The following is a 15,311-nucleotide window of genomic DNA, read 5'->3' as shown; positions in this document are numbered from 1 at the left end:
AGTCTCTCCTCATAGGGCTTGGCTTCCAGTCCCCTGATCATCCTTGTTGCCCTCCTCTGAACCTGTTCCAGTTTGTCTGCATCCTTCTTGAAGTGCGGAGACCAGAACTGGATGCAGTATTCAAGATGAGGCCTAACCAGTGCTGAACAGAGGGGAACTAATACTTCACGCGATTTGGAAACTATACTTCTGTTAATGCAGCCTAATATAGCATTTGCCTTTTTTGCAGCCTTGTGATCAATGACAATTCCAAGATCCTTCTCACATGTCGTATTGATGAGCAAAGTATCCCCCATCTTATAACTGTGCATTTGGTTTCTTTTTCCTAAGTTTAGAACTTTGCATTTATCCCTGTTGAATTTCATTCTGTTGTTTTCAACCCAATGCTCCAGCCTATCAAGGTCCCTTTGAATTTTGTTTCTGTCTTCCACGGTATCAGCTATGCCCCCCCAATTTTGTATCATCTGCAAATTTGATAAGCATGTTCTGAACCTCCTCATCCAAGTCATTAATAAAAATGTTGAAGAGCACTGGGCCCAGGACCAAGCCCTGTGGTACCCCACTCGTTACTTCCGCCCAGTTTGAGAAGGAACCATTGATAAGCACTCTTTAGTACCATTCTGGAGCCAACTGTGAATCCACCTGATAATTGTTCCATCCAGCCCACATTTAGCTAGCTTGCTAATCAGAATATCACGGGGCACTTTGTCAAAAGCTTTGCTGAAGTCGAGATATATCATGTCCACAGCATTCCCACAGTCTACAAGGGAGGTTACCCGATCAAAAAATGAGATAAGATTAGTTTGGCAGGATTTGTTCTTCATAAATCCATGTTGGCTCCTAGTAGTCACTGCATTGTTTTCAAGGTGCTTGCAGATTGACTGCTTTATAATCTGCTCCAGAGTTTTTCCAGGGATGTTAGGCTGACTGGTCTGTAGTTTCCCGGTTCTTCCTTTTTGCCCTTTTTGAAGATAGGGACAATATTAGCTCTCCTCCAGTCATCTGGCACTTCACCAGTCCTCCACGATTTCGCAAAGATAATAGACAGCGGTTCTGAGAGTTTTTTAGCCAGTTCCTTTGATACTCTGGGATGCAGTTTACTGGGCCCTGCCGATTTGAACTCGTTCAAAGTGATTAGGTATTCCTTGACCGTTTGTCTGTCAAGCTCAAGCTCCAATCCTGCCCCTTCTACTTCATGTTTCCCAGGAGGGCCATAGACCCTTTTTTGGGAGAAGACTGAGCCAAAGTAGGAATTGAGCAAGTCTGCTTTTTCTTTGTCATCTGTTATCATTTTGCCATCCTCATTGAGTAGCTGTGCCACCATTTCTTTCTCTGTCTTTTACTATGGACGTATCTGAAGAAAGCTTTTTTGTTGCTTTTAGCATCCCTCACTAACCTCAGCTCATTCTCAGCTTTAGCCTTCCTGACACCATCCCTGCAATTCTGTGATACCTGCCTGTACTCTTCCTTTGTGGCCTGGCCTTCTTTCCACTTCCTGCATGTGTGTTTTTTTGATTTCAGGTCACCTCTAAGCTTTTTGTGAAGCCACATTGGCTTCTTCTGCTGTTTCCCCCCTTTTTTCCTTGTTGGAATTGCTTGCCATTGCGCTTTTAGAATTTCCTTTTTTAGAAACTCCCACCCGTCTTGGACTTCTTTTCTCATTAGGGTCACTTGCCATGGAACCATACTTACAGTTGTTCTGAGTTTATTGAAATCAGCTTTCCTGAAGTCCAGGGTGCAAGTATGGCTACTCTCAGCTTTTGCTTCTGTTAAAATCAAGAATTCAAGTATGGTGTGGTCACTTTCCCCCAGAGTTCCAATAACTGCCACTTCATCCACCAAATCATCTCTATTGGTTAGAATCAAATCCAGGATAGCTGATCCTCTGGTTGCTTCCTCCACTTTCTGTAGGAGAAAGTTATCTCCAACACAAGTCAGAAATTTCTTGGAGGGGCCGTGTTTGGCAGAATATGTCTCCCAACAGATATTGGGATAATTTAAGTCCCCCATTACTACTACATCATCTCCTTGATATAGGAGGCTGGCCCAATGTCCTGCAGAGTTGCGTAGCGGAACGGAGAGTATTGAGTGAGCTTATGTGTGTGTGTTTGAATCTTTGCAAAGATTCTACCTTCCCTGCACATTAGGCAGACAGAGGCTTTAAGGTTTAAAATAAGAAATAACTACTTTATTCTGGAAGTACATACTTGATAGGAAAGAGTTCTAGATCTAGCTAACTAGCAACGTTGGAGCAGCCAGCACTGGTCCCAATGCTAGCCCTCATGCTGGTTGAGAGGAGAGACAAACGAAAGATGTCTGCTCCCCTCGTGAGAAAGAAGAAAACAGCTGGAAGGAGGGAAGGAACTGAGATCAACATTCTTTGCATATCAGTCTAGCAGGAAGGAAGAGACAGCAGGAGATCAAAGGACAGGTATAGCCTAGCAACCAAGAGGTCTCCTCTCTAGCTACCCTTTTAGCACCACGCAGCCTCAACCCACAGGTTGGAGTTGAACCTCATACATTCCAACACTTGATACATCGGCAATTTGCTTTTCAAAAGTTACATTCTCGTCTTCTCCTTGATTGGGTGGTCAGTAGTAGACTCCAAACACCACATTCCTTTTATTACTTGCCCCATTAATTTTAATCGAGATACTCTCGGTGGAGCTACCAAGCTCATCTTCCTGATTTCTGTGCAGGGATATATATTTCTAACATATAGCGCGACTCCACCTCCCTTTTTATTCCTTCTGTTCTTTTTGTACAAGTTATATCCTTCAATTGCTGTATTCCAGTCATGGGAGTCATCCCACCAAGTTTCAGTTATACCTATCAAATCATAATTGCCCTCCTGTATTGAGTTCAAGTTTGTCCTGCTTGTTTCCCATGCTCTGTGCATTAGTATACAGACATCGAAGACCATGTGATTTATGGCTTGGCTTCCTTACTACTTTTTTCTGAGGACTGTTACTGGGCCCTATTAGAGCCGATCTCTCTGTTCCCATTACTGTGCACAAACCTTCATCAGTCATTACCACCAAGTTTACGTCTCCCTCCCCCTTAGGATTCAGTTTAAAGCCCTCCTGATGAACTTCTCCATGCTGTGGCCAAACACATTCTTCCCAGTCCTTGTGAGATGCAACCCATCACTTGCCAGCAGTCCATCTTCCAGGAAGCATAGCCCGTGGTCCCAGAATCTAAATCTCTCACATCGGCACCACCTTCGTAGCCATTCATTCACACGGAGTATTTTCCTTTCCCTTTCTACTCCTCTTCTAAGTACTGGAAGGATGGATGAAAAAATTATCTGGGCCCCAAAGTCCTTGAGTTTCCTTCCCAGAGCTTCATAGTCTGATGTGATTTCTTCATAGCTCCATTTGGCAGTATCATTCGTTCCCACATGGATGAGGAGAAAGGGATACATTTCGGTGGGCTTGATGAGTGACGGCAACCCTTCCGTCACATCTCTAATCTGTCCTCCTGGTAGACAGCATGCCTGGCGAGTCCATGGATCTTCTCGGCATACTTGGGTTTCGACCCCTTGCAGTAGGGAGTCTCCCACTACTAGTAATCTTCTCTTCTTGTTGTGGGGCATGGTTTCATTGCCCTTGCTTGATTGAGCTTCAGCCTCTTGCTCGCTGTCGCACGGGGTCTCCTGTAATTCTTCCTCCACAGGCTGTCCTCCAGTCTCCTCCTCGAGTGGTTGAAAGCGGTTCCATAGTTCCACTGGTGAAGGGTGTCTTCTAGCTCTTCTGCTCCTAACTGTCACCCTTTCCCATGGAGTTTCCTCCATTTCGTTGTTCCTCTCCAAGGCAGTCTCCTCTTCTGCTACCACATGCTGTTGCTCTTCCACCTCCACTTCTCTTTGCTGCTGTTGTTCCAGCGTTCTGTCTAAGTACTCTTCATCTTCTCTTATAGTCCTCAGTGTGGCCACCCGCTGTTCCAGGCCTCTCACTTTTTCTTCCAACAGTGCCACGAGCTTGCACTGGTTACACGTGTATGCCATGTTGTTCTCAGGCAAGAAAACAAACATGGCACACACCTTGCAGGTCACAATCACTGGAATATCCTTCCCATTCATACTCTCTTCTACCTTTTGTTTCTTTCTAACTACTTGTTTGGAGTGGCCTGTGCTTTGTCCTGTCCTACTTCAGAGTAAACTTGAGAGTCCCACTGGTATGCAGTGCACTGTACAAGGAGAATTAGTAATTTTTCTTGTTCCTTTGTTGTTGTTTTTTTAGGGACTTCCCCCATGACCTTCCCTGTGGAACTCCTTTGTCAAACTACTGTTTGCTCGCCCTGTTCGCTTGCTCTCTGAAAGCTGGCTTGCTTATATGTCCTCACCTGTAGACCAACTGTGACAGCTTGCTCTGCTCTGCTCTGTTAGGAGTCAGGAAACAGAGAGTCCCAGCACACACAGTTGCTGCTTGTTGCCCTCAGCAGTTCTCAGGCCATGCGCTTAAGCCAATAGCTATCAGGCCACACCCCTTCCAATCAAGCTGCTATGGAGCCCTTCAGAGCACACGGCTGAGAGTACATGGCTTCAGAACCCTCTTGGCCTTTTCCTTTCCTCGCTACAGCTTTTTTGTCAAACTCCTGTTTGCTCTCCCTGTTCGCTCTCTCTCTGAACGTTGGCTTGCTTTTATCTCCTCACCTGTAGACCAACTGAGACAGCTTCCTCTGCTCTGCTCTGTTAGGAGTCAGGAAACAGAATCTCTTTTTCATTTTCTTGTTATTATAGTTAATGTTGTTCTTAAAACCCTCATAAAACATTTTAAAAAGTTAATTGGAAAAGGCCACCACATAGCACCCTCATCACACAAGCAACAAACAAACATAACTTCAGATATGACAGTGCAGGTTATACAGAATATTAGTTATGTATATTGGTTTCTAAAATTATGCTGATTTGTATTCTGCTTAAGAGTTTTTATTTATATTTTTCAAATGAAATGGTTTATTATTTTTCTACATAAACAAAATATAGCCACCAAGGATTTTGGTGGGGTGGGGCAGTGTGGTGGTCCAGAGATCAGAACACAGTACTCTGGTCTGATCTTTACCAACTTCACTTGGTATCAATTATTTTCTGGGCTCAATTCAAGATGTTGGCATTGACCATTAATGGTCTATCAGCTAAGCTGATGGAATAGGCCCTTCTGCCTCATCTCTTGCTCTCCTGCAGCTAAGTAGAATGGCTGCTAAGAGATGATAGTTCAGGAAGGAAAGAGGAATCAAATTGTGGTCTCTGAGTGAGCTGATGGAGTTGTTCTTGTCATTCATCACCACCACCACTACCACCACCACTTTTCTCCTTGGCAGTCCCAGTGTTTTCTTGAGCAGAACTTTGACAACCTTTTTCTGGATGGAGCATGAACTGTTGTTTAGAAATGTCCCAATTGTATGGCAAGTCTGGAGAACAACACCTTTTTGTACTGTATTTAATTGGATTTATGGCATCTTCTACATTTGCTGCAGGTTGGAGACAATGCCTGTAACTGTGTTAAGAGGGTTACTATATGAGTTACTAGCACTTCCTGATACACTTTATTTCGAAGTCTAGGTTGTGGCATTTCTGCCTTTCTTTTTTCATTCTTTTTTTACATCTGTGTATGAGAGGTATTGCAACATATATCATAGTTGTATTAGTTTTCTGTTGAGCAGAATTATGTCTAGTCTTTTGCAATCTATTGTTCTGTCTGTTATAATAGGTTTACCCTAATTGTCTTGGTTATTCTCAAAACCTGGGTCAAGAAAGACTACTCTTGTACTAAGGGAACAGTTCTGAAACGAATAGTTGGTAATGCATGTCCCATTGGGGCAATGGTGAATGATTTGTATAACACAATTTCTGTCTGAGAAAATATTCTGTATTGGGCATCAAGATATCTATTATATGCCTATTGTGTCTGATTTATCTTGGCATTTTCTGCAGCTGATTGTAAATGTCATCAGTGCTGTAGCCTGGCAACGGGTGTGTGCATTGCATCTGACTGAGTGCTGAATGGGACCTTGGTGCCTGCCCCTAAAAGTAAGCCTAAAGTGAGAGGCTAGGCCTAGGGTGATATTAGCAGGATCCATTGTGAGATTTTGGGGGTGATCTGTGAGTTTGTTTGGGCCCTGGGTGAGAGCCAGGAGGTTGGGAGGTGTTGAGCGGGAAGGTGTGTCTGAAGGAGAAGGAATTGCTGGAACAGAAATGGTCTAAATAAAATAGATAAATATCTCTACCTCCAGCATAACTGGTGTATAGAATTGCTTTGCAACCACTTGGGTTTTAAGGATTTCTTGGTATTTCCCATGCAGACTTTAGATTTCCATGTTTCCCTTCTTTTATTTATACTGAAGCTCAGACTATATAATGTACAGTCTCCCAACTATTTCCTGAAAAGCAACCAAAGTGGAGACGGTGGGGGAGTTGCATATTTGGTGCAACAGTGTTGGTGAGGTAGCGTTTAACTCTTTCCCTTACACTGTTTTCTCACTAAAAGCTGCCTCCCAAGCCATTGTTTGCCATGTGTGTGCACTGATGTAGTTGAAATACAAGGAGAAGGTTAAACATCCCCCTGTAGGGCAAACAGCTGCTTAGGAGAGCGGTTTGGACGAAGGAAGGGAGGGGGAGAGGGTTAAATGTTCTACACCCTCCCCACACTATTTATTCCATAGCTTTTCCATTAAAAAACAAAGTGTTGAGATATCAGATTATGGACCTCTCTTGCAATGTGTAGTTAATCCTACCTAGAGTCTGCCTGGATGGTTCATCACTGAGTGTTAAGAGGGGTGAAATTTTGATCAAACTTGACTACTGCTTGTGAAGTAGATGGAGCTTTGTTACCTGATTTTTGCAGTGGTATATTTGTATTACTTAATCCTCTACCTCCCTAAGATCATGGATATTTAGTCTTTCCACTGTGACATTTAGATGATGCATGCTGAACTTTGTCATGTGTGTTGCTGGTTAATCTATCAATTTCTAATCGGCACCAGACTGCTTTATTACACCCATGGAGTTGGGATTGCCACTGGTGTTACCTGTAATGCTTTTATCCTTCCCACTATAAAATTCGTATCTCACTTTTAACTTTAAGCTCAACTCAAGGAGTCAGTTTTAAGGAGATACCAATGATGGGACCAAGTGTATCTCTCTAGGGAGGTTGTTCCACATTGTGAGTACTCAGTGTGCAGCTACTGGTCCCAGGCAATAGTCTGAAGGCACATAAGGCCAGCTCCCTGCTGAGGCTAAGCAGGCTCAGGTCTGGTCAGTACCTGGATGGGAGACAGCCTGGGAACCATGTGTAAGCTGACTGGGTTTCTATTATGAAAAGAAAGGCAGGGTATAAATGTAATAAATAAATAAAACTGAGGAGGAAACACCCCATTCTTGTCCACTTGATGCATTTCTGATGGCAAGGGAGAGCCTCAAATATGCAGGTTTATGCATGAAGATGGCAATTCTTTCAACAAGCCTTTTAAGAGACCTTATCAAGCCTTTTAAGAGAGCTATGCTAGTCAGGCAGTATAGAAATCCAACAAATAAATAAATAAATAAATAAATATCCCAGTCTGTGTTTGTGTTGGAACTGCTTTTTAAGATGTTTTTAAAGCTTTTTTAAAAAGATGTTTTAAAAGATGCTTTGTTTTAATATGGTTTTAAAGATGCTTTGGGTTAATACATTTTAAAATCTGCTTTTAAGATGTTTTAGAATGTTCTTAGTGCTTTGTTTGCTGCCCTGGGCTCCTTCTGGGAGGAAGGGCGGGATATAAATTAAATAAATAAATAAATAAATTCTGGATTGGTTCCAGACTGTTTAGGCCACGTAGGCCTTAAAAGATAGGGAATTTCTTCCCCATCAGGGTAACATTCCTTTGGGAGTAATGTGTCAGGGGCCACATAAAGGCAGTAGGTAGAGCCGATGATGGGCAAGGCCAGAGTTAAAGCTTCCTTAGCCATTGTATGGCATAGGCATGGGGAACCTATGGCTTGCCAGATACTGTTGGACTCCATCTCCCATCAGTACCAACCAGTATGCCAATGATCAGGGATGATGGGAGTTGTAATCCAGTAACATATGAAGGGCCATAGGTTCCCTATCACTAGTTTGGCATAATGTCTCCTTGCCCCTAGCATGCCACAAGGACAGGCCAAGCAATCCTATATTCCATTTACACAGGGGAGGAGGAGCACTATGCCAGCACAATGGTGGATCAGCATGCATCATATTCCATTTACTTCCAGAACATAAGTGGAGAGAAGGAAATGTCATAGCAAAAACATGTACATCAGGACTAATGGCAACACCATTGCCCATCACCACTCACAGGCTGCAGCTGTGACAATGCTTCCATGTCACTCAACTGAAGAAGGAACCAATCCACTCACAGCAATGAGAACCTGTCCCCAAGGACATCTTCCAGATGATACAGCATCCTCTCCTACATAAGCTGCTGGTAGTCCCCAGGAATGCTTGCATGCAGTGGTTCAAAACCTTGTACACTGTTTACATATGCACATTGCTCAGAAGCATGCTTTTGAAAGCAGAACCCAAAGGGAAGGCAGGAGACAGCACAGGACCCCCTTGACTGCTGGAATGCAAAGAGAACAACACACAGGCCTTTGTGGCACAAGGGTTCGAGACCCATCATAGGAGAAAGGGGGCCTTATGCAGAGTAGGGAAAAGAGAAGGGCCAGGACAAGCAAGAAGGGAAGCTGCAACCACACTCTTACAGCAGCACCTCTGGCAGCTCACTGAACTGCACGGAATTGGGAGACAGGAGATGTAGGTTCCTGTTCTGCCCCCTGCCAGGGGAGAATAGGTAGAGATGGCCCCACTTGCTATTTTTATGCCTCGCTAGCCACAGTTGGAGGCAAAAAAATGAAGGAGCTCCAGAATTTGAACATGCATGTTGCAAGTATCACACAGAAGCCCCCACCCCATCCCCTCTGCCTGAGCAGCAACTGTCCGGCAGCATTAGACATCTCCAGGCAGGGCCCAATCTTTCCTATGTTCATATGTGGCTGGGGGAGCGAGTGCACTTTATTTGGATCTAAAAGATCCTGGCCCAAGCTGTAATCCTGTTACCATGACAGGGGAAAATGAGGGGCAAATTGTGAATCATTCTTGTGGAAATTTATTGAACCTTATTTCCCTGCATCTGGGCACCTATTGTTTAGATCTTGTGAGATTTGCTGAAGCCAAGCAGAAAACAGTGACAAGAAGAGGAAGCAACTTTCTGAAACGGTTAGTTCTCTAGAACAGAGAGTGTGTGTGCTTGTGCAGTTAAATAAATAATAAATAAATTAGGACTTGTCGTTTGACAGAGAAGCCCAAAGCTCTATGTCTGTGACATGCTCCCTTGTAAACTACCAGTCCCAGTATTCCTTGTGCACAGGTAGGTGGGTTGGGCAGCTGGAAGGGAAGGAGGGCAGGGCAAGAAAAAGTACCATAATAATCAGAGCCAGTGAGAGCCAGGGAGGGTTGCTGATTTACAGGCCCAAAATGTATGGGATGGGTAAAAGTCTACTTTACACACACACCATTCTGCTGTGTCTAGCTGTAGAAACAAATCACAGAAGCTTCTAAGTGTCTACTAGTTTGCATGTACCCTACAAATCTTATTGAGAATTTTTCCTCTGAAATGTTGTATCTGGGGTTCAAACCTACTTTTGTAAAAGAGTATGAACTGCCTTCGCTTATTAAATTAGTTTTACAAAAATAATTTTCAGTTAATTGTTCATGGTCCTGTGGATTTTTTGTACACTGCCAATGACTCTGGCAGAACTTGAAAGAGGTAAACAAGGACTCATCAAAAACTGAAGGTGTTCTACTAAGCCAGAAGAAGGGTTGGGGTAGCCACATGGCTAGCAGTCTATTGCACATAAGCTTATAAAATAAATTGACTTTAGGGAGATACTTCCTGATTTTGCAATGAAAAAGCCCAGAAAAAATAAAGGTATAAAGTGAGTTACCATCTATAAAATGTTTGAAGTCACACTGGTCCAATAATTTTACTTTTCAAAATCAAAATATTGACAGGATGATAGCTTTATTAGGACTCATCAAAAAAGTTAAAATATATTCAGCAAGCTTTGTAGGGCTCTTCAGGCAGGATATTATGAGGCCATGGAAAATATTTGTTATGTTAAAAAAAGGAGCACTCCCCTGCCTCCCAAAACCAACAAACCCATATTAAAATACAATGTGTTTGGGGGCATGTTAAAAACATTCCAGTGGCATAATTTCAGAAATGCAGAAAATATAATTTCACCATTCATTTTCTTTCATGGCTTGTTGTATATATGGGATGAAATCATGGAACTGCCTTCCTCCCCACATCCCAGAAAATTACGCTTTGGCCTTGTCCCTGTAGCTGCCAGCTTGGGAACTCATGACCACATGATCTGCAGGAGGAGTCTTGGCCAGGTGAAACAGCTCAGGTTTCACTTGCAAGTGGTCCTAAGATCAAACCCAGGATATGACCTCCTACTTGGAAGCCCAAATACCCCGAAGGCACCCCATGGGAGTGTTGTGCCAAACCAAAGCCACACAAGCAGCATGCTGTGTATGCCATCAGTCAGTTTTTAGCATGTGCCACCTACCCCTTTGGGCCTACCCCTCTTCTCATCCCTCCTCACTGTTTTGTCCAACAGGCCAGCTCTGATGGGCAGCATTAGGATGTTTCTTATTCCCACACATTGTTACAGGGGTCTTTCTTCCCTTCCCATTTTTATAGGTTTTTCCCCCCCACTCTGAGAGAACACTGCCCTTTTCTTCTCCAGGCTGTACTTACATATAGCTACAGGAGCACCTACACACCTCCTTCTTGTGCTGATGGTGGCCATCTTTGTTGTGGGAGGAGATTTCTGCTGGGAAGAAACAAATTGGCCACTGAGCATGGGTTGAAATATTTGCCCTGTTCTACAATGGGAACGTTAAACATTAATAACAAAAATAATTTCACAAAAATAGGAAAACCAAAGCCCTGGAAAATGTTATCTTATATTTCTTTAAATGTATTTAATGACAGAAGACAAAGATGGAAGGCATGTTATAGGGGAGGAATGGTCGTAAATGGAAAATTGCTCACGAAAAAAACTTTATTTAAATTTCTTTATGGAGCTGCCTGAAACATAGCTAGCTCATGGCACTCATCATGTCAATATGTCATGCCCAATCCAGAAAAGTTGGACATACTGGTTTCGTTTTAGTAATATTTAGAACATTAAGCTTTTATAATGCTGGACTGTAGTTTAACCTATCAAGCCCCTCACATGCATCTTCCACCCACCCCAGTTTTTCACAGCATCAATCTGCTTTTGGGATAAGTCTTCTTGAAAGTCCTGCCTAGAGCTGTAAAGGCACATGAAAAAAACTAAGATATTTTTGGGGGAAAGCTCTTTTTCCTGTATTTCCCCCCAATTTTTTTCCTCCAGTTTTTCTGGGCTTTGTTCCCCAGGCCTTCACATCTCTAGGCCTGCCTAGAGATAAAATAAATTATTGATTTCAAAATTACTCCACTTTAAGATTAAGAAAAAAATTATTGGTATCGTGTTTCAAAAACAATTTAACACAAACTATTGGAGGTACAATGTTCATTTCAGTTCCTCTCTAGGCTATTGGGAAGGGCTGGAGAAAAAAACAGAAGAGATGTGTAGGTGAAATACTTGCTCAGAGCAGAAGATAAAACATTTTTTTTAAAAAATGCCCAAATTAAGTATTGAGCTCATGGAAGGATCAAGTGTAAATGTGTAAATTTTTTTATACTTGCAAACTGCTTGAAAGTCTATTTTGGCATTAAGTGGTGTATAAATGAATAATAACAATAACAATAATAATGCATTCCAATATGTTTTTTTCTCCCACAGAAGAACATTACAAATACCCAAAACCAGTGCTGCAACACTTACACTATGAGAGAGTTAACCCCTGTGTCATTATAAAGCCCACTTGAAGCAGAATTAACCCCCTACTAGGGTGACATTTACTCCTGGGGTTCAATGGATCCCTGCAGGGCTTTGTAATCTTACTTTCTTTCTTTTGTACACACAGGGATGTACTTTGTTGTTGTTTTTAACGAAAGAGTGTGTGTGTGTGATCTACTCCAGTGTTCTTGAAGTGCTATAAATGACATTTATGATACAGGTAAAATGCTAAGTTATTTTCCCTAACCCACTGGTTCCCAAACTTCCCCCCCCCCCGGGACCACTTGGAAGTTGCCAAGGGTCTTGGTGGACCACTTAATGGCTTTTATAGCTATTATAGCAATTGTAATGCACTGTGCAAGAATGCTGTATGATTTTTAATTTATTGCTTCTTTTATTTCTTATATATTGTATTTTATTGTATTATATAGAATGGTACATCCAACCTCCTGTTAACTTTGTTATTTACATGTAATCTTGAAAAAAAAGGGCAGATAAAACACCACAGAACAACTGACCCCATAACTGGTGAGGAATACATAAGAAGAGTTCTCTGGATCAGGCCAAAGGGCAATCATAGTCTCGCATCCTGTTCTCCCAGTGGCCAACCAGATGCCCCTGTGGGAAGCCTGCAAGCAGGACCTGGGTGCAACAGCACTCTCCCCACTTGTGATTCCCAGCAGCCGACATTCAAAGGTATATTGCCTCCAACAGTGGAGATAAAACATAAAATGGTGGTAAGTAGACATTGATAGCCTTATCCTCCGTGAATTTGTCTATCTTCTTTTCAAGTCATTGTTGGTCATCACTACATCTTGGAGGAGTGAATTTCATAATTTAATTATGTGCTATGTAAAGAAGACAGATGTGAAGACCTGGGAAAAGCTAGGAAAAAAAATAGGAGAAAATGGGTTTTTCCTTCCTTGCCTCCCAATTTTTGATGGTTTTTTTTCCTGAAAAGTTTAAATACTCCACCCTGAAATAACCATTCCCCCCCCCATCTTTTTCTGGTTTTCTTCCAGGCCTTCACATCTCTAATGAAGAAGTACTTTCTTTTGTCTGACCTGAATCTTCCATCATTGGATGTCCCCGAGTTCTAGTGTTATTAACTGAATAAGAAGTGGCTCAGATTTGCTAAAAAAGTTTTTTTTTTATCATTAATTTTTATTCAAATTTTCAAAGACAAAAAACAAAACAAAACAAAAACAATTAAACAATAAAATAAAATGTCGACTTCCGATTTGTCGCAGATCAGTTATAGGTCTAGAATATATAACAATCCTATCTCTGAAATTATATTTTAAAATCACTTTCCTCCAGTAGTTATCTTAATTAATCATCAAATCTCATAAACATTATTTTATCCTTTCCACAAAAAGTCAAAGAGAGGTTTCAATTCCTTAAAAGATATATCTTTCAATTTTTCTCCAAATAAACATATCGCTTAATCCATCTAATTCAAATATGTTAGGCCCAATAATTGCAATAGCCATTCTTCCATTATCTATATTAACTCCATCTTCCATCTTCAATAATCCTGTTAAGTCCAGTAATTTCAATAGCCATTCTTCCGTTATCAATATCCCATAATAATCTTGTTGTCATAGCCATAGTCCAAGTAAACATATCAATTAATCCATCTCGTCAAATCTGTTAAGTCCAATAATTTCCATAACCATTCTTCCATTATCAATATTAATTCCATCTTCCATCTTCAATAGTCCTGTTAAATCCAATGGTTTCAGTATCCATTCGTCCATTATCAGTATCCCATGATGATCTTGCTGTCGTAGCCATAGTCATATAACAAGAGTCTGATGGGAATTTCCCCCATCACAAATATGTCTTTGCCATCAATTCTGAATATGTTGTTGAAATATTGTTGTAAAGTCACATCTCTGCTCTGGGTGCATCTCTGCTCTGTCACATATTTGTAGTTAATTCCATAATTTTTTTCCATGTCAAGCCCCATCACATCATTCCAGTCAAGAATTCTGAATATGTTGCTGAAGTATTGCTGCAAAGTCATATCTCTGTTCTTCTTTTTTACAAAATGCACTGGCTCATCTCTTAAGAATTTCTCCACTGTCACATATCTGTAGCCAACTCCATAGATTTTTTTCTATGTCAAACTCCATCACATCATTCCAGTCCAGAAAATTATCCAAGACATTGATAACTTTACCACCAAAATCTTCATTAATTTCTTATTAATGACAACATTGAATTCCAAACAGTCAACTTTATTTCTAACATCCATAAAATCCAAATCTTTTTCAAATTTCACATTTGTTCCAATCTCCAGGTCTTGTAGCTTCCCTATCCCATCAAACTCCTCTCTCACAGAATCCACTATTTCTTTAAGCTCCTGCGTCATTTTGTTAAGTTCAATTTTCATCTCCTGTCTACCCTGTCTCAGGGTTTGTTTCGTTATCTCAATCTCACCCATTATTTTCTGAAACATAATTTCTTCCATGGTCTCATTCACTTTCCTGGTTGTCATTCTTAAAACCACAGAGACAAAAATTATTTCAGCCACAATTGGGTTAATATTTCAGGCTTGCTTGTATCAGTGTAGACAATACAGCCTGCCTTATCTCTATGTGTTCAGGAATACAAAACAAACTTAGTTCCCAACATCAAAACATTAGTGGCGTCGTGAACAAGCAGATTCGTCAAAATGAAATAGACCAAAAAAAAAAATCCCCCCCCCTCCTCGAAATAGAAATCCCTCTTCCGTTGATATCTTTAGAATGCACCTCCAGGACAGCTTTTTGCGATAAAAACAAAGATAAGCTTTTTCAATTTCTTTCCTCCTTAATTTCGTTAGTGAAAGAGAAAAGCCAAAACTCACCTAGAATTTCTTCACAGCTGATTCACTGACAAATCTCTTTTTTGCTGCACCAATTTAAGCCAAGTGGAAAAAGAAGATAGAAAGAAGGATGCTTATTTGCCTGTTAGAGTCCGTTTTTTCTTTAAAGATAAACGTGTCGCTGTAATCAGCTAGAGCTTGATGAAAGTCCGTCCGGCATTGCAGTTTGAACTTTCTCTCATAAATAAATGAAATCCAGTCCTCCCCACAAAAACAGGCTTTGGGGTTGATCTCTACATTTCTCCCTGCCCAGGAGAAAATCTTTATCAGTCAAAAAGAGCGTTCTGACTAATTTTAAAGCTGAAAAAGCTTCTTCTGAGACGAGAGCTCGCTCAGAGGCAGCACAGGCAAAGCAACCCTTCCCGGAAGTCAGATTTGCTAAAAGAGTTTTACAAACATGTCAAGCAGTTGCTGGGATTCACAGCAACCTAATTAGCTTGGAAGGCCTAGTGTAAGTGGCACTCTTGCACTTGTACAATTATCTGTCCCCGGCCCCCACTGCATTAAGATATTTAAAGATAC

The 15,311-nt window shown here is 41.4% G+C and overlaps 1 protein-coding gene across 1 annotated transcript in view; it reads right to left on the bottom strand.

Annotated features, from left to right (window-relative positions):
* Window positions 1-15,311, bottom strand: part of FAM3A (FAM3 metabolism regulating signaling molecule A) — a 38,800-nt gene that overhangs the window by 21,294 nt on the left and 2,195 nt on the right. Inside the window, exon 2 of the mRNA XM_061614164.1 lies at window positions 10,786-10,858. The gene's annotated coding sequence lies outside the window, so the exon portion shown is untranslated. The remainder of the gene's footprint in view (window positions 1-10,785; window positions 10,859-15,311) is intronic.

This window comes from Rhineura floridana, chromosome 3 (genome assembly GCF_030035675.1).
Source record: "Rhineura floridana isolate rRhiFlo1 chromosome 3, rRhiFlo1.hap2, whole genome shotgun sequence".
NCBI classification, from domain to species: domain Eukaryota; kingdom Metazoa; phylum Chordata; class Lepidosauria; order Squamata; family Rhineuridae; genus Rhineura; species Rhineura floridana.
Note: the sequence above shows the minus strand (reverse complement) of the source record. Positions and strands in the feature narration are given on the sequence as shown.